At 47.0% G+C, this 18,570-nt stretch overlaps 1 protein-coding gene across 4 annotated transcripts in view; it reads left to right on the forward strand.

Annotated features, from left to right (window-relative positions):
• PPARD (peroxisome proliferator activated receptor delta) overlaps positions 1 to 18,570 on the forward strand; it is an 86,417-nt gene that overhangs the window by 30,086 nt on the left and 37,761 nt on the right. The window contains exon 1 of one of the 4 annotated variants that reach the window (XM_043449618.1): positions 17,965 to 17,987. The exons of the other annotated variants lie outside the window; for them this stretch is intronic. The gene's annotated coding sequence lies outside the window, so the exon portion shown is untranslated. Of the gene's footprint in view, positions 1 to 17,964; positions 17,988 to 18,570 lie in introns of those variants that run through there. 4 annotated transcript variants of the gene reach the window in all.

Below are 18,570 nucleotides of genomic sequence, written 5' to 3' on the forward strand. Positions count from 1 at the left end.
CTGATGGTTGCCCTCTGTGTCCCTTTTAATCAGTCACTGAATCTTATCTTTCCTGCTTTTTGCCTTAAAGTCTAATGACACTAGTGCTCCCGCAGCTTGTGGTGGTTGTTTTCCTTGTATTTTCAACCTTTTTGTGTCATGGTGTTTTAGGAGTTTCTTCATAAACAGAATGTGGCTGGATTTAAAATTTTAAGTCAGATCTGAAAATGTCTTAAATGAGTTTAGTTTTTTTTACATTTTGGGGTTTAACTTAAATATATTACCATGTCTTTGAGTACTTTTAATATGCTTTCCTTTTTTGCTTGTTTTTCTCCTTTCCTGCCTTCTGTTTGAGATTTTCTTTCGGCCCCCTGTGGCTTGTGGATCTTCCTGGATCAGGGATCGAACCCATATCTTTTGCATTGGCAGGTGAAATCTTCACCACTGAGCCACCAGAGGAGCCCCGATTGGGTTTTTTTTATTCTCTTTACTAGTCTGAAAATTATACATCTTATTTCTGTTCTTACTCCTACATTTTCCCGTCTTTCCCCCTATCTTTTTACTTTAAAAAAAACATGAAAATAGTATAGTGAATATTTGTATTCTTTTTACTTAAATTTAGTTAATGCATTTCTCTATCTCTGTACTTTCGTTTAGGACCATTTTGTAACAGTATTTCTTTATTTGACTGTACCAGGTCTTAGTTGTAGTGGGTGGGGTCTAGTTCCCTGACCAGGGATTGAACCTGGACCCCCTCCACTGGGGGCTTGGAGTCTTAGCCACTAGATCACCGGGAAGTCCCTAGAACCATTTGAAAGTAAGCGTGGATTTGTTTTTCTTTTTAAAAAATCATTTGATTTCTTCATTTATGGCTGTGCTGGGTCTTCATTGCTGGGCGGGCTTCATTGCTGGTGAGTGGGGGCTACTCTCCATTGCAGTGCATGGGCTTCTCATTGTGGCGGCTGCTCTTATTGCAGGACACGGGCTCTAGGGCACGCAGGCTTCAGTCGTGGTGGCCTGTGGGCTCAATAGTTGTGGCTCCCGGGCTCCAGAGCACAGGCTCAGTAGTTGTAGCGCATGGGGTTAGTTGCTCTGAGGCATGTGGGGTCTTCCTGGACCAGGGATCAAACCTGTGACTCCTGCATTGGCAGGTGAATTCTTTACTGCTGAGCTACCAGGGAAACCCTGTTTCTCTTTTTCTTGCTCAGAATTTGGTGTGCTCAGTTCAGTTCAGTCGCTCAGTCATGTCCGACTCTTTGTGACCCCATGAACCGCAGCACGCCAGGCCTCCCTGTCCATCACCAACTCCCAGAGTCCACCCAAACCCATGTCCATTGAGTCGGTGATGCCATCCATCCATCTCATCCTCTGTCATCCCCTCTCCTTCTGCCCTAAATCTTTCCCAGCATCAGGGTCTTTTCCAATGAGTCAGCTCTTCACATCAGGTGGCCGAAGTATTGGAGTTTCAGCTTCAGCATCAGTCCTTCCAATGAACACCCAGGACTGATCTCCTTTAAGATAGACTGGTTGGATCTTCTTGCAGTCCAAGGGACTCTCAAGAGTCTTCTTCAACACCACAGTTCAAAAGCATCAGTTATTCAGCGCTCAGCTTTCTTTATAGTCCAACTCTCACATCCATACATGACCACTGGAAAAACCATAGCCTTGACTAGACGGACCTTTGTTTACAAAGTAATGTCTCTGCTTTTTAATATGCTGTCTAGATTGATCATAACTACTTCTATCCAAAGACTCACTTAAAAAAAATTTTTTTTTCTATTTTGGAATAATTTTAGATAAATTTAGACTTGGAGAGTCCCATTTTTTGTATTCTAGTCTCTTGGAATTCCTTAGATATCTGTTGACCATTCTACCATCCAAGTCTCTTATCTGTTTTTTTCTGTGCTGCTTTGTCTCTTTCATCATCTGAATCTTCTCATTTTGTCATCTCTTTCAGATTATTTTATTATTCCTGATTCTTGAGATGCTTTCTCCCTTGTTGTGTCCGATGCTGCCCCTCTTGGTGGTTTATTTCCCTGTGTGGTTTGTAACTTTGGGTTGTGAGCTCATCTTCAGGAAGGACTCTTATGGGCAGCTTTTGTGTCCTGAGACGTGAAAGTTTCCCTTAAAACGGTTGGCATTTGGTGGGGCCATAGGGTTAAAGCTCCTGGCTCACTTGTTGCATTCTTTTCTCAGCTTGACACCCCTTTCACCCTCCCACAGAGCCTTGGAGCAATGGCCAGCTCCTTGTCGCTATTCTGCACTGGGCAGCCCTTTGAGACTCTTATCTTGATATCCGGACTCAAAGTCACAGCCAGACATTAAAACCACTTCATATGTGGGTTCAAAAGTCCACAGGTCATTCTGGTGTCGGTCCCACTTACTGTTCATGTTTCACTTTTTCTTGTCATTTCCGGCACATGGGGTATTTTTCTTTCAAATTTGGCTGTATGTTTAGGGATATCATTTATCTTGTCTAGTATTTCTATTAATATGACTGTGACCATAGCAGGAAGGCGAAGCTCTTTCACTATGTTGCTGCAAGTTCAGGTCCCAAGTCCTTAGTATAGTGTATGCAGCCCTTTGTGATCTAGCCCCCATTTACCTCTCCTGCGTAAACTTAGCTTTTAAATTTTACACTTAAGCAAATTGAACTATTGCATACCACAGACTGATGTTTAAAAGCTCAAGTTTTAGAGTTCAGCTGTTTGGTTTGGAACCTGTCTTCATCCTTTCAATTTGTGATCTTGGACAAGATACTTATTCTCTCTGGGCCTCAGTTTTCTCATCTGTAGAATGGCAGCCTCATGGCATATAGTAAATGGCTACTGGCTCCAGGAGGCCACACCCTAGGCTTCTGCACCTTTGCACATTTTTGTTCCTGCCAGGAAGTGCCCGTCTCCCCGACTGCCTTCCTTGGTCCCTCTGGACAGAGTGGCTTATCCTCTTTCTGTGCTTGAGGTCTCTTTCTACAGTGATTATCGCTCTGTAGGTCATTGCTGGTTTACCTATTTCCTGTCCTTTCCAGATGCCAAGACCCTTGAGAACAGGGCCCTGTTTTTCTTGGTGCTTAAAGCTCCTGGCATTCTCCCCATCACTTGATGACTGCCCAGTGTGGCCTGTTGAGTTGAATTTCTCTGGTTGAGTAGAAGCAAGAGCTTGAGAGTTTTTTGAGACCCAGATGCAGGGAAAGACAGCAGGAAAGATGATTTTTTGGCAGGTTTGGTGCCAAGTTGATGGAAGTGTGGCTGGGACCGAAGGTAGCAATTCTCAGTCTTGCAGAGGATGCCAGAGATTTAAAGCAAGCCAGTGGCCAGAAAAAGCCACTAAATTCTGCAAATTAGTTTCCAGCCTTAAGAATGCATGCCCCACTTTCCATCCCCAAACTTGGCTTCTCTGAGTACCAGGCAAAGGAATACAAACTAATTACCATCCCTAGTGAACCCTGAGAACCTGTAATTTTAGAATAAGGTCACACTTCTGAAAGGGACAGTTGCTCTAGGGGTGGGTGATTCTACACCCACTCGGGTACCTCGAAGGAGACAGGGTGTGAAGTTGCAGTAGCCAGCTGCTCAGAGCTGAGTGTCGCCCATGCCTGCCCTTTGCATCCAGCCCAGTTAAGAGCTCTGCCTCTCTGAGATTTCAGCAGCTAAAAGGGGCAGATTGGATAGGCCTGGGGGAAGCTAAACAGGGCCTGTGCCATCCCTCCTCCGTTCTGCCTGACTTCTCTGAACTCTTGGGATTCTATCACAAGAGTAATCTCAGAAGAGAAGAGAGTTGATCTTTGATGATCACCAGAGGATGTCCATCAGACTGTAGTCTGGTGGGAGTGGTGAACAATGACAGCTCTGACTCTCAGTCCCCTTGGCTGAGATTTTAGGATTCACTTCAACTCGGACGTAGGCACAGGCCTGGAGGTGGAAGATAGCCTGGGCCAATACACACGGTTCCTGAGAGATAGCTCCTTCCTGGACAAGAAGAGCTTGCTCTCTAGTTGGAGAGAATTCCTAGTGCACAGGAAGCTGCAGCCTATCGTGTAAGATAGTAATTCTGTGTGATGCTGTTGTGTGCATGTCTGCCCCTTGGACAGCCTGGTGCTTTTGCTCAAAAGGAGCTCTTCTCTTTCTGAAGCTTAACCATCAGTTTATTTTTTTCTTGGGTGGTTGTGAGCACCATTACAGACTGGCCTGAGATTGTACAACCACCATTTTGTTTCTGAAAATGGCCCCAAGTATGTCTTTAAGAACTCCTCCCCTCTTCCCTGTCTTTAAATAATGACAAGTTTACAGTGTCACATGCTTATCTTCAGGGTTTCCTAGGGGCAGATCACCAGCAGTTGCTGGTTTTGAGGCATCAAGATTTCTTCTGTGGACTCTTAGATCATTTCTTTCCCTTTTCTAGTCTGATGCCATTTTTCTAGGAGAGTGACTATTGAATCAGGCTCTCTAGGAGTGAGTCTTGGAATCGGTTATTGAAGACTGGAAGAAAATTGAGCAAAGTGAGATCTGAAACATTTATGGATAGATTTATGGATGGACTCCAGGTGGCATAGGTGGAGTCCCAGGCAGTTATAGAAGTTCCACTAGGTTGTAAAGAACGCAAGTTCCTTCCAGTTCCCTGCTTTGTCATTCTTAGGGTGTGGCTATTGTTTGCCTTGTCCAAAATGGCTGCCTTGGACCAGCTATCACACCCACATTCCAGGCAGCAGAACAGAGAAAGAGAGAGGGAAGGATAATGCTCCCCCCGCCCCACCCCGCCTGCTTTCTTTTAAGGCTACTTTAAGAGTGTCTTCTGCCTCTACTTTTTTCTGTGACTCAGGGGAAGTTATTTAGTATGTCAGAGCCACAGTTATAATGGGCATGATAATACTTACCTCAGAAGGGTGAGGATTGAAGAGAATGGTACAGAGTCTCTGGCACTGTGCCCAGCCCACAGCGAGTACTCTTTAAGTAGTGACTGTTGCCGCAGGACACATTGACCCTTCTTTTTTCTTTCTTTCCTCATCATCGCTCCATGGTCTCCACCTGCCCCTCATCTTCCCCTTTCCTTTGCTCTGTCACCCTTTACACCTTCTTCTTACCCTGCCACCTCCCACTTCCCCTCTTTTGTCTGCCCTTCATTTTCCTGCTTCTCCTTCTGCCATCATCCCTTATCATCTTCATCCTCTCAACCTGTACTGTCTCATCTTTGTATTGCTTTTGTCCTTCCAGCTTCCTGATGTCCATAATTAATGGAAAATTATCATTGTATTACACAGACCAGAGGTTAAAGATGGTGACTGGCCTTTGAACTGAAAGTCAGCAATGAGTAATTTAAGAAAACCAGGTTTAATTGGTTTATTCCTGAATTTGTTGAATTACATTTGGCAGCTAGTAAGCAGAGACCAGAAATAGCAATGGCTTAAACCGCTAGAAGTTTATTCTCTGTCAGGTATTTAAAAGAAATCTAGAGGAGACGTCTCAGTCTAGGTATGACCTCTCTGCCTTGCCATTCTTAGTGCACAGCTTCCAACCCCAGGGCTGCATGTGGTCTATGACGGCTGCTGGAGCTCCAGCCATCATGTCGTTTCCAAGGTGACATGGGGGGAGATAAAAAGGACATATGCTAACTGTGTTCCCCTTACAGAGCTTTGCTGACTCCCACGTCACTGGCCTTCCATAGCTGTAAGCTAGACTGAGAAGTCTTTTAGATGGACCCACTGCCAAGTGAAATAAAATTTGGCTTCTGTCACTAAGGGAGAAGAAGAGAGTTGATATTTGCAAAGTCTGCCACCATTCATTCAGCATCAACTTAGAGCCTTCTGTCCGATAGCTACTAGGACCAGTCAGGGAGTCCCCATTCCAGAGGGGAGAATAGATAAGTCAACAAGTGCATTTCAGAGTGAGGGTAAGAAGGCCAGAGTTGAGGAAGGTGTGAGGAAATACACCTCACCCACCAGCTTAGTCGGCGCCCGGACAGGCTCCGGAGTTTATACCAGCGTTCTCTGTTCAGTTCTCCTGTGCCCGCTCCTCTGCTCTTTCCCTTTTATCCTCATCATTGTTATTACTGTTGGGGTGGGTTTTGCCCCTTCATTCTAACCCCAGCAGTAGTCCCCCAGAACCTGAGGAAGTGGGAACCGCTGGCAGCTTTGTGGGAATTCTGGGCTGGGAGCCATGTATTCGAAGAGCCAGGTTCCAGGCCCACAGACAGTTGGAGGCTGGCGGCAGGAGTGCGGCGTGTTCCTGGACACACCACGGCCCTGCCAGGAGACACTGCTCCAGGAACGGGGTCGTCACTGGGAGCGGTGTTTCTGGCCAGGCGCCTGGCAGGGCTGCGCTGTGCTGTCCCTGGCAGCTTGTCGCAGCATAAACCTTTTGAAGTAGTAAATCCTTCTCCTGGAAAATAGGTCCCGTATAATAGGTATAAATATTTTATGCACACTGCTTAATCAGGAATTGTATGTAAAGAAAATACAGCTTTTATTACTATAAAATTTCTAAACCGTTAAACATGGATATTCCTTCTTGGAACTAAAATGGAATTGTAGGAATAATTTAGAGAACCCGCAGTGTCTTTGATTTCCATCTCAGAAACACCTATCGCGTGCTTTCCTCTTCCACCCCTCTCTCAGTTCCCTTTGGGAAGTCAGGGAGGCAGCGAGAAGTTTGCCACAAAGGTTTTTTTTAAAGGCACATCCCAGCCCTTAAAGATTTAATCTTTCAGGGAAGACTGAAGGATTAAAAAGTTAGTTCTGACCTAGGACACGCCTCATGAGCCTAGACTGTGACCCTGGGCAAGTGACTTAGCCCTCCTGTCCTTGATTTCCTCTGTAAAACTGTGGTCCTGATTATTACAGGGATTAAGAGACACGTGGGAAGCACTTGGTACATGTCAGTTGTTTTGCTGCTCTACCCACTGGGTTGGGCTGACAGCTTGGGGCCAGCAGGTGGGAGGCCTTGGATGCTGCATTTGAGGAGTCGAATTGTATTCTTTGGGCACAAGAGAGCTGCAGAGATTTGTTGACAGGCGTGTGACAGATCACGTCTGGGTTTAGGAAGGTCATGAGCGGGAGAAGGGAGGCTGGACTGGATCAAGGGAGGGTCTAGAGGAAGGTCCAGGTGAAGGGTGGGCAGGGCCTGAGCCGGAACAGCAGGAGAGTCTGGGGAAGGGGACAGTGGATGGTTGAAAAGTCAGTGGTGAGGAGGGACCCATCAGTGCTGTGTTTCAGCCTGTGTGACTTGGGGTGGTGTCCCATTGATGGCACAAGGAGCCTTGGAGGAGTCACAGGTGGAAGGTGGCAGGAGAGGAAGGAAGCATGTGGCGATCAGTTCTTCAGGCACAGGTTGGGCACTTGCCACCTGCTGGGCACTCTGCTGGCCTGGGTCCCAGCACAAGGCTCACTGGTTACATTCTGGATGCATGAGGAGGCCCTGCCAGGCCTCCGCGGGGTGCTGAGACCATCCACAGGAGAGCAGCCCAGCAAGAGACGGAAGATGCAGTCACAGTGCAGAAAACCCCAGCAGGTGGTTTGCGTGGTAAGCAGGGAGGCCAAGCAAAGACAGGTGTGGGGAGAGGTGTGTGTCAGGGAGCTTCAGGCCCGGGGAAAGTAAAGCAAGCAGCAGAAGGCAGAGCCCCTGGAAGAGAGGGCTTCAGGGTGGTGGTCAGCGTGCCTTGGCACCATGTGACGGAGGCAGAGGGCGAGGAGAGGTCGTGGGGAGCCTGGGAGCCATGGCGGTTCTGATACTCCGTCTTCTGTAGTACGGAGCAGTCGGCTCTGAGCGTTCACTTTTACATGCCCTCTCCCCAGCCTGTCAGGGAGGGGTGCGGCCCCCCGCTATGGCCAGGAGGCTGAAGCGAAGCCCAGTGGGCTCATCTGACCCTCAGTGGGCTGGGGTGGAGGGGCTTCCTCCCAGACAACCAGCACCTCGGCAAGGCAAGGTGAGGTGATGCGGGGGCCGGCAGGAAGGGTGCGGCTAAGGCCTGGGGCCGTGTGTGGGGGAGCACGGCGCACTCAGACCCCCGTGCACTCAGACCCCTGGCAGAGGGGAGAGAAGGCAGAGCCTGAATCAGGAAGGGCTTTGGGGGGCTTCCCTGGTGGTCCAGTGGTTAAGACTCAGCGCTTCCACTGCAGAGGGTGTGGGTTGGATTTCTGTTCTGGGAATGCCCCACACGCCTCGAGGTGTGACCAGTTTTTCAAAAAAAGTTAAGAGAAGAAAGGCCTTGGATAGCATGACCAAGAGTCTGGGGTGGTTCTTTTTTTTGGGGTGGGGGTGTGGTTCTTATGGTGGCGAGGAGTTTTGGAAGAGTCTTAAGCAGGGAGGTAGATGTGACCAGCTTTGTGATTTAGAAAGTCAGTCTGGCTGCAGACTCGGGAGAGGGCAAAAGAGTGGGAGCCGGGGGCCCCTGAGAGACTTTGGAGGAATTCAGATGACAGAGGAAGGCGGTGGGTTGGGGAGATATTTAGCACTTGGATGACAGTACTTAGTTCATTTGGTGCTTGGGTTATTTGGATCTTGGGATTTGTTGGGGGTTGAGGGGATAGCTTCAAGGAGTATGACTTGAAGATTGAGACCCCAGCCCAGAATCCACCTGAACATAAAGTAAAAAGGCAATGGCAGAATCCATCTCCCGGTCAACCTTTCTGCTGGAGTGTGTTGGTTGACCCTGAAGGTCCTGTGACTCCTCAAGATCAAGGGTGAGGCTTCGGAATGGGTGGCCCTGGAGATGAGTCGGGCAGAAAGGTTGCTGCAGTCTGTCTCCCCACGCCTAGCTCGTGGTTGTTTCTGGCCCCAGGAAGCTCTCCCTGTGCTGCGTGGAGTCTTAGAGCTGGGAAAACGAGCAGCCTCCCGGAGGCCCTGGTCCTGCCTTCTCTCTCCAGTTGCTTCTCTGAACCTTTGTCTGGAGGTAGGGAAGCCAGGCCCAGACTCGTTTGGGCCACGTGACCGGGTGGGCGACATTGATCCCCAGACCCCCTGCTCCCCGTGTCCCTAGGCTCTCAGGTCCCAGCTTTTGGCCAAATAAAAGCTGGAATTGTATCAGCTGTTGCTCCTTACGAGGGCTCCAGGGGTTACTCTGGGTGTGCTCACTTGCTATTTCCATCTCTCCAGATTTGATGGGGTCTGAAATTCTGCCTCCATGTCTGTTGCAGCGTCTGTCTGGCTTCTGGGGCCTGAGCCCAGGTGTCAGTAGGCTGCTCTTCATTTACCCTCAGGATGAGCTTTAGTCAGGTTAGCTTATTTTTATGGTAGAATGTTAATTAATATAAAAGTAACACATAGACAGGAAAGTTATATGACAAAAAGAGACTGACGGACAAGACGTAGGACCCCCAGCCCCATGCCCAAGGAATAAAGGTAAGGATGACCAGTTTCCTGTGTATTCTTCCAATATTTTTCCATGCACATACTCCTGTGTACAGTATATTTCCTGTTCCTACCTCTGTCCCAGTGGCAGTGGGAAACATGCTGAATTGTTTGTTTGTTTGTTTTTGATACCTAGCCTCTTTTTCACTTCACTGTATATTGGGAATGTTTCTTTTGAACCTTTTTTTGGTAGACATAATGTATATATAGTTTGACCAATAATTTTCCAACAAGCATTCATGTAACTAGACCAGTAAAATGCTTTAGATTTGTTGAGTGAACTGTGGGTTATAAAACACCTTCACAGCTGCTTTCTGGTATGATCCTCAGAGCCCTGTGGGGAAGACAGAAAAGAAGGTTTAGCAGATTAGAGCAGTGAGGAGCTGAGAGTGGTGGGGCACCATTTAATGAAGAGCAAAACAGGGTCTCTTCTTTGAAAGGAGAAAAACAAAGATCATGGCATCCAGTCCATCACTTCGTGGCAAGTAGATGGGGAAACAATGGAAACAGTGACAGATTTTATTTTCTTGGACTCAAAATCACTGCAGATGGTGATTGCAGCCATGAAATTAACAGATGCTTGCTTCTTGGAAGAAAAGCTGTGACAAACCTAGACAGCATATTAAAAAGCAGAGACATTACTTGGCTGACAAAGGTCTGTCTAGTCAAAGCTGTGGTTTTTCCAGTAGTCATGTATGGATGTGAGAGTTAGACCATAAAGAAATCTGCGCACCGAAGAATTGATGTTTTTGAGCTGTGGTGTTGGAGATGACTCTTGAGAGTCCCTTGGACTGCAAGGAGATCCAACTACTCAATCCTAAAGGAAATCAGTCCTAAATATTCATTGAATGACTGATGCTGGAGCTGAAGCTCCAATACTTTGGCCACCTGATGTGAAGAGTTGACTCATTGGAAAAGACCCTGGTGCTGGGAAAGATTGAAGGCAGGAGGAGAAGGGGATGACAGAGGGATGCGATAGATGGTTGGATGGCATCACCAACTCAATGGACATGAGTTTGGGCAAGCTCCAGGAGATGGTGAAGGACAGGGAGGCCTGGCGTGTTGCATTCCATGGCATCACAAAGAGTCAGACAGGACTGAGTGACTGAACAACAATCTTTGAAAGACTTAGATTGTTTGAGGAATAGAATCTAAACCTACATACCTACCAGAAAGCATGGGAAGCAGCATGTGTGGGGTGAATGTGGTGGGTGGCAGATATTTGGGGGCAAGCTTCCTGAAAGGGGATCAAACATGAACCAAATCTTTGAGAGAGAGGGACTGTCAGAGTGAGACCAGTGACAACGGGAGGACATTTCTGGTAGGATAGCTTGGGCAGAGGAGCAGAGATGCAAACCCTAGCCTGGTCTGCTCATTCGGTAAGCAGATAGTTAAATCCCTGCTCTGTGCCCAGCACCTTCTGGGTCCAGGAAGCAGCAGGAACGACTCAGTGCCTGTCCTCTGTGGGTTCTCACACTCTAGCCAGGAGATGCTGGATGTGCAACAGGCGAACCTAACAGATGTTGATAGAGATCAGATTAGTAGTTACCTCTCCGTGGGGGCATTGACTGGGAAGAGGCATGAAGAATCTTCTGGAGTGCTGTCTTGAACTGAGTGATGATTTTGTGGAGGATAAAATTGTAAGACATTGTGGATCTCGCATACTTACGACTAATGCAGACAGCACACTCTTACGGTGATATGTTATACCCCTGTTATAAAGCAAGCAAGAAAATAAATAAATAACACATCCCTAGATTAAATAACTAAGTAAAATTCAATAGCAAGAAAGTGTGGAAAGGGACATGCTTGGAGATAGAGACCTCAGGAGCACCCTGCAGGAGGCTTATCTGAGGAAGTGATATAAGCTGAAATTGAAGGACAAAGAGAGTGAAGGGGATGAGATGCCCCCGGTGGGAGGAACAGTCTGTGCCAAGGCCCAGAGGCCGGGAGTGCCTGGTGTGCTAGAACGTTCCGGGTGGACAGAGTGTAGTTTTGAAGGGATGAGAGAGAGTTCATACCCTCACTGTGTTGTTTCAGAAGCCCTGCAGCGAGTCTCTGCCTCCCTCTGCTCGGGTTCTGCCCACCCCCTGCCTCAAGAGTTAAGTCCACCCTTAGTAATGAGGACGTCAAGGCTGGCCTTGTCTGGACCCCTTATCTGCCATTCAGAGAACTGCACACCCCACTGAAAGGACAGCTCCCCTTTCCCAGACGTGCTCTGTGTTCTCAGCCGCCTGGCCTGGCTCACCTGGGCCTTCACCGGGAGGGCCTTTCCCACCCTTGTGGTTGGGCTGAAAGGACCGTAACACCTACTCCTCAGTCATCCCTGCCTCTGCCGACTTGGAAAGCTTTCTTCCTCCCAGGTGTCTGCCTCTTGTGCGGCCTCCATCACACAGCTGTACCCTCACCCTCTTCAAGGGCAGTCTCTGTCTTCCTACTCTTGGCATCTCCCATGTAGGACTGTTGTATACAGTCAGTTCCCAAGCCAGTCGCATAAATGATTTTTTAACTGAATGGGGCTCTGGCTGGAAGTAGGTAGAAGGGTGCCGGGGGGAATCATAGTAAAGGCTGCCTGGGAAAGTGTCAAGACTGGTGCTTCCAAATTCCTGGCAGTTAATAACTTTCAGGATTCGAGAACAAGGAATAGAATTCCCTAGGAGTTCCCCAGATCATAAATTACTTGGTTTCCTTAACACTTAATTTATGAGTTTTAAGAAAGAATGAGACTCTAGTACACTGAAATATTTTTCTGTGATGAAAGTTTCAGAGGTTTTACTATAAAAGAAAATAACGATGTATAATGGTAAATGCATGGTTTGTTAGTACTAGGAACAATATATTGTAATAAGATTATATACTAACATGTAAAAATGATCCCTACCCAATATAGATATTTGATAATAGAAAATGTTAAAGGAAGAAAACATTAACAAAATACCAAATAAAAATCATTTAATAATTTAAGGATAGTATGACAATTACTGAATATTTAAAAGTTATTTTTAAAGTGAAATTAATTTTTTTTTTATTTTTAAATTTCCAGACACTAAAATTTGCCCTTTCTGGTATGTAGTTCTGTGAGTTTTGGCAAATTTATACTAACCACTGCCAGATCTTTAATCCAGATAAAGAACGGTGCCATCACCCCCTAAAGATAATGACATTCCCTGGTGCCATTCCTTGTAAGTCAGACCTGCCCGTATCATTAACTTCTGGTCTGTTCTCTCTTCCTATAGTTTTCCCTTTTCCAGAATGTCATACACATGGAATCACGAAGTATGTAGCCTTTTGCGTCTTTCACTTAGCCCTTTGTATTGAAATTTATCCATGGTTGGTGCAGGTACCAGTGGTTTGTTCCTTTCACTGTTGAGTAGTATTCCCCTGTAAGGATGTGCCTCAGTTTCTCCACTCTTCAGCTCGGGGACAGAGAGGTTGTTTCTAGTATTTGATGCTTTTGAATGAACATGCATATGCTAATTTGAATGTAGGTTTTCATCTCACTTAGGTCAATACCTAGGAGTGAGACTGCTGGATCTATGCTAAGAATATGTTTAACAGCCAAACTGCTTTCCAAAACAGTTGACCATTTCACATTCCTGCCAGCAACGTGTGAGAGTTCCAGTTTCTCCACAGCCTTGCCAGCACTTAGCCTTGTCAGCCTTTGTTTCGACCGTTCTAATAGGTGTGTAGTGATGTTTCATTGTGGTTCAGTTTGTTTTTCTCTAGTAACTAAGGATGCTGAGCATCTATTTCATGTGCTTATTTCTCATTTATGTAGCTTCTTTGGTGAAGTATCTGCTCACATCTTTAGTTTATTTCCTAATTGGGATATATGTTTTCTTATTGCTGAGTTAGGGGAATTCTGTATTTGTTTTGGATACATATTCTTTGTCAGATATGTGATTTGTAGAAATTTCCCTCACTGAACGGCTTGACTTTTTATTCTCTTAACGGTGTCTTTTAAAGCACAGAAGTCTTTAATTTTGATGAAGTCCAATTTATCAAAAAATGTTCTGATATGAGTTGTTTTTGATGTCATATCTCAGAACTTAACTGAAGGACTTTCCTGGTGGCACAGTGGATAAGAATCCACCTGCCAGTGCAGGGGACATGGGTTTGATCCCTGGCGCGGGAAGATTCCACGTGCCATGGTGCAGCTAAGGTCATGTGCCCCCACCACTGACCCCCACTTCCTGGGGCCTGTGTGCCACAGCTGCTGAAGCCCACTTGTCCTGGAGCTGCAACCAGAGAGGCCAGCACCGTGAGAAGCCCTCACACCGCCACAAAGAGGAGCCCCCGCTGGCCAAAACTGGAGATAGCCCACACACAGCAGCGAAGACCCACCACAACCAAAAATAAATAAATGAATAAATACAAAAATGAAGAAAGACATTAAGGGAAAAAAAAACTTAACCCAAGGTCACAAAGTTTATAGTCTCTTCGAAAAGTTTGTGGTCCTTTAACTTTCATTTAGATTTATGATCCACTTTTAGTTTTTATAAAAGATAAAAAACACAACTCAAGGTTTTTCTATTTTTAATTTTTGTATTTGAGTTGTTTTAGTTGTTTCATCACCATTTACTTAGTTCTCACTATTGAATTGCTCTTTCCTTTTGTCAAAATCAGTTGGTCATATTTGTGTGAGTCTAAAATGAAATTTTAAAATACACAAAGCATTTATTATTCTTTCTAATAATCTTGATCTTTGTTTCATGACAAATGTTCAGTTCAGTTCAGTTCAGTCGCTCAGTCATGCCCGACTCTTTGCGACCCCATGAACTGCAGCACGCCAGGCCTCCCTGTCCATCACCAACTCCTGGAGTCTACCCAAACCCATGTCCATCGAGTCAGTGATGCCATCGAAACATCTCATCCTCTGTCGTCCCCTTCTCCTCCTGCCCTCAATCTTTCCTAGCATCAGGGTCTTTTCAACTGAGTCAGCACTTCGCATCAGGTGACCAAAGTATTAGTTTCAGCTTCAACGTCAGTCCTTCCAATGAACACCCAGGACTCATCTCCTTTAGGATGGACTAGTTGGATCTCCTTGCAGTCCAAGAGACTCGCAAGAGTCCTCTCAAACACCACAGTTCAAAAGCATCAATTCTTCGGTGCTCAGCTTTCTTTATAGTCCAACTCTCACATCCATACATGACCACTGGAAAAACCATAGCCTTGACTAGATGGACCTTTGTTGGCAAAGTAATGTCTCTGCTTTTTAATATGCTGTCTAGGTTGGTCATAACTTTCCTTCCAAGGAGTAAGTGTCTTTTAATTTCATGGCTGCAACCACCATCTGCAGTGAGTTTGGAGCCCCCCAGAATAAAGTCAGCCACTGTTTCCCCATCTATTTGCCATAAAGTGATGGGACCGGATGCCATGATCTTAGTTTTCTGAATGTTGAGCTTTAAGCCAACTTTTTCACTCTCCTCTTTCACTTTCATCAACAGGCTCTTTAGTTCTTCGCTTTCTGCCATGAGTGTGGTGTCATCTGCCTATCTGAAGCTGTTGATAATTCTCCCGGCAATCTTGATTCTAGCTTGTGCTTAATCCAGCCCAGCATTTCTCATGATGTGCTCTGCATGTAAGTTAAATAAGCAGGGTGACAGTATACAGCCTTGACATACTCCTTTCCCAGTTTGGAACCAGTTTGTTGTTCCATGTTGCTTCTTGATCTGCATACACATTTCTCAGGAGGCAGGTCAGGTGGTCTGGTATTCACACCTCTTTTAAGAATTTTCTACAGTTTATTATGATCCACACAAAGACTTTGGCTTAGTCAATAAAGCAGAAGTAGATGTTCTTCTAGAACTCTCTTTCTTTTTCTGTGATCTAACAGATGTTGGCAACTTGATCTCTGGCTCCTCTGCCTTTTCTAAATCCAGCTTGAACATCTGGAAGTTCATGTTTCATGTACTGTTGAAGCCTGGCTTGGAGAATTTTGAGCATCACTTTGCTAGCATGTGAGATGAGTGCAATTGTTTGGTAGTTTGAATTGCACTACTCACATATTTTCTTTGTATTTCTCATGTAGCCAATAGTCAAATACTAGAAAATGCCAGTGCACATTATTTTAATAATCTAACATGTGGATCTCCTAACAACTTTAACAGCAGTACCAGAATCACATGTCACAATCGCCAGCTTAAAACTAATTTTCCCTCCAAACTTATTTCTTAGGCAATCACTGGGTGGATTTGTATATACTGTGTAGGCGTGCTCAGTCACTTCAGTTGTGTCTGACTCTCTGAGAACCCATGGACTGTAGCCCGCCAGGCTCCTCTGCCCATGGGGTTTCCCAGGCAAGAATACTGGAGTGGGTTGCCATGCCCTCTTCCAGGAGATCTTCCCCACCGAGGGATCGAATCCAAGTCTCCTATCTCTCCTGCATTGCAGGCAGCTTCTTTACTCACTGAGCCACCTGGGAAGCTGTATATAAATATATCAATACCTGTTTGCAAGAATGACTGTTAGCAACAGAAGGGACCATGAGTACACACTTACAACCTGGCGGTGGCTTCAAGGAAGACATGGTTAGATTGTTGCCACCTCTTTCCTGTGCTCTCCTGTCCTGGTTCCCAAAGACATTGGCCTTAACCTGGAACTCTGCATGTTACTTTCTCGCTCTTGGTTTGACTTAAAGCAGTGGATTCCTTGGAATCAGTAACCTCCCTAGGTTGGCTGTTAAGCTTTAATTCTCATGAGGATTATAATACCCTTTCCCCAGTTTCTCAATTAATTCTCTCTCAGACTTTGGGATTCAGTAAAAACAAATCTCCCAAGAAATGTTGGGAAGAAAGTCTTGCTCAGAAATAGTAGCTGAAGGCTTCCCTGGTGGTCCAGTGGTTGAGAATCCACCTGCCTGTGCAGGGGATACAAGTTCCATCCCCGGTCTGGGAAGATCCCGCATATTGCCAGGCAGCCAAGCCCTCAAGCCTTCACTACTGAAGCCCACGCTCTGGAGCCTGTGATATGAAACAAGAGAAGCCGCTGCAGTGAGAAGCCCACGTACCACAACCCGCGGAAAGCCCTCGAGGAGCAACGAAGACCCAGCACAGTAAAAAAAAATAACTTACAAAATAAATAATTCTTGGAAAATACTAATCAAGAGATGTCACAAGGCAGGACTTGATGAAAGCCAAGCTTCGTAGGTTCCTGGCTGGTAAGCCCCCCAGGGCAGCTGCTTTGTCTTGTATAGCGCAGAGCCTCTGGGACCCCGCCTGGCGCTGGATCCAAGGTGGGTGCCTGATCTGTAGAGGATGCTTCTTGAAAGTTGCTGGCTGAACATAACGCGTTTCCAACCAGTGGCAGGAAGCAGCGTGTAAACAGTTTTGGCTGACGAAGATGATTCACACTGTAGAGCTTTGTGGAAGATGAACTTAGAAAACTCTGAGATCTCTATTGTGCTAATAAGCCTTCAACAACTTTCGAAGAAGCTTGGATTTTTATATTCTAGACTCTGGGAGAGAATCGAACATGACACAACTGAGTCTTCACTGGCTTAGAGCCGTGTGATAAGCTGAAAGCAGAACCACCTTTTTTCTGTTTTTTATTTAAAAAAAAAAAAGACCAAAGCTACAGAAAAGTTGAAAGGCTAGGGCAGTAAACTTCTGATTTCTTTCACTGAGGTTCACCAGTTGTAACAGTGTTGCATTTGCTTAACATTGTGTCACGGGTGGTGGTTCACATTCCATGTTTGTTGGATTGTTTCCTTGTGATCAGGTCAGGGTAATCCCCAGAGAGGTGAGGAGTGCTTCCTGGTACTTCACATGAGGAGGCAAGACACAGAGATGATGACAGGTGCCCCTGTAAAGGTGATGCTGGCTTTGGTCACCTGAAAAGTTGGTATCTGTGAAGGTTACTTTTTTATTTATTGATTTATTTTTTAAGGCAGATAACTTTGAAAGGAACGTTTCACCGGCTTTTGGGAATAACTGACAACCAGTTTGGAAATGAGGTGCTTCTCTGTCAGTTACTCCTGCTATTGAAGAACATCCCGGGCACTCCCCAGGTGGTCCAGTGGCTGAGACTTCGCATTCCCAGTGCAGGGGACTCAGGTTTGATCCCTGGTCAGGGAACTAGATCCCACATGTTGCAACTAAGAGTTCAGTGCCACAACTAAAGATCCTGCATGCTGCAACTAAGGCATGGGGCAGCAGCCAAATAAATAAATATTAAAAAAAAAAAAAAAAAAAAAATCCTGGTGTAGTCAGAAAAGCCCCCAGAGTCAGCTGGGTTTGGGACCCAGCTCCCTAACCATGTCTCCCCATGACTGTAGACCTGTAGACAAGCCATGTCATCTCTCTGGGCTGAGTGACTGAATCATGCATATAAGGAAGTTGTTGCTCAGAGAAATGAAGCAATTTGCCCAAGGCCACCCAAGCAGTAAGTGGCAGGTTGTGGTCGGGCCGAAGCCCTGCCCTCGCCTTCACGCCAGTCCGCCTCCTCTGAGGTGGCTGGTCATTGTCGAGGTGGCGCCAGGTGCCAGGGCCCAGAAGCTAGAGCCCCAGCGCCTGGAGGATATGGGGAGAGCGGGCAGAGGGGGCACCTGTCCTGCCCAGGTGCCCTTCGCACCTGGCAGTAGCTCCGGGCACCTCGGGCAGGCCAGTCAGGGGGCTGCCGGCTGCTTCTTGAGCACCCTTGGAATAAAGACTCTTGCGGGTTTGACAGGTGAGCTGCCGACGCCGCACCAGCCCCTCCTGCCCAGACAGGGGTGCGGGCCTCACATCGCTGGCCTGGGCCCAGGTTCAGTCTGTGCCCAGGGTCCCCCAGATTGGCCTGTGAACCCTCAGGGTGGTCCCCAGGGACGGGGGAAGGCCCTGCCTGGAGACCCAGGGCGGGGAGGAGGCCAACAGGAAGTGTTGATGAGGGAAAGGCGAGCAGAGCCTTGCCAGGCAAGTCGCCCTGGGTGGGGAGACACTGCCTACCTGCTCTGGTCACCCCACAGTTGGGGCGGAGGTTCTGGAGCCGGCAGCGGGGAGGAGGGCCGGGCGGGTTCTGGACTCCCCCGGGGCAGCCCCTGGCCACCGCGGCCTGCGCCCTTCCCGGTTAGCAGCTCTCCCCAGGCAGGCGGCACCGCGCTCAGGGAGTAGCGTCTCTTCCTAGGCTTCTGTGGTGTCCTTCCCTGGAGCAGTTGTTCAGAGGAAAACAGTGGCTCCGGATCAATCCGGATATGGTTTGTCAAGGCCATGTTTTCCTGTTGCTGCCGAGCTGCGAATCCAGGAGAACCAGCCTTCCCGAGCTGTAGCTGCCT

Source organism: Cervus canadensis, chromosome 28 (assembly GCF_019320065.1).
Source record: "Cervus canadensis isolate Bull #8, Minnesota chromosome 28, ASM1932006v1, whole genome shotgun sequence".
NCBI lineage: Eukaryota > Metazoa > Chordata > Mammalia > Artiodactyla > Cervidae > Cervus > Cervus canadensis.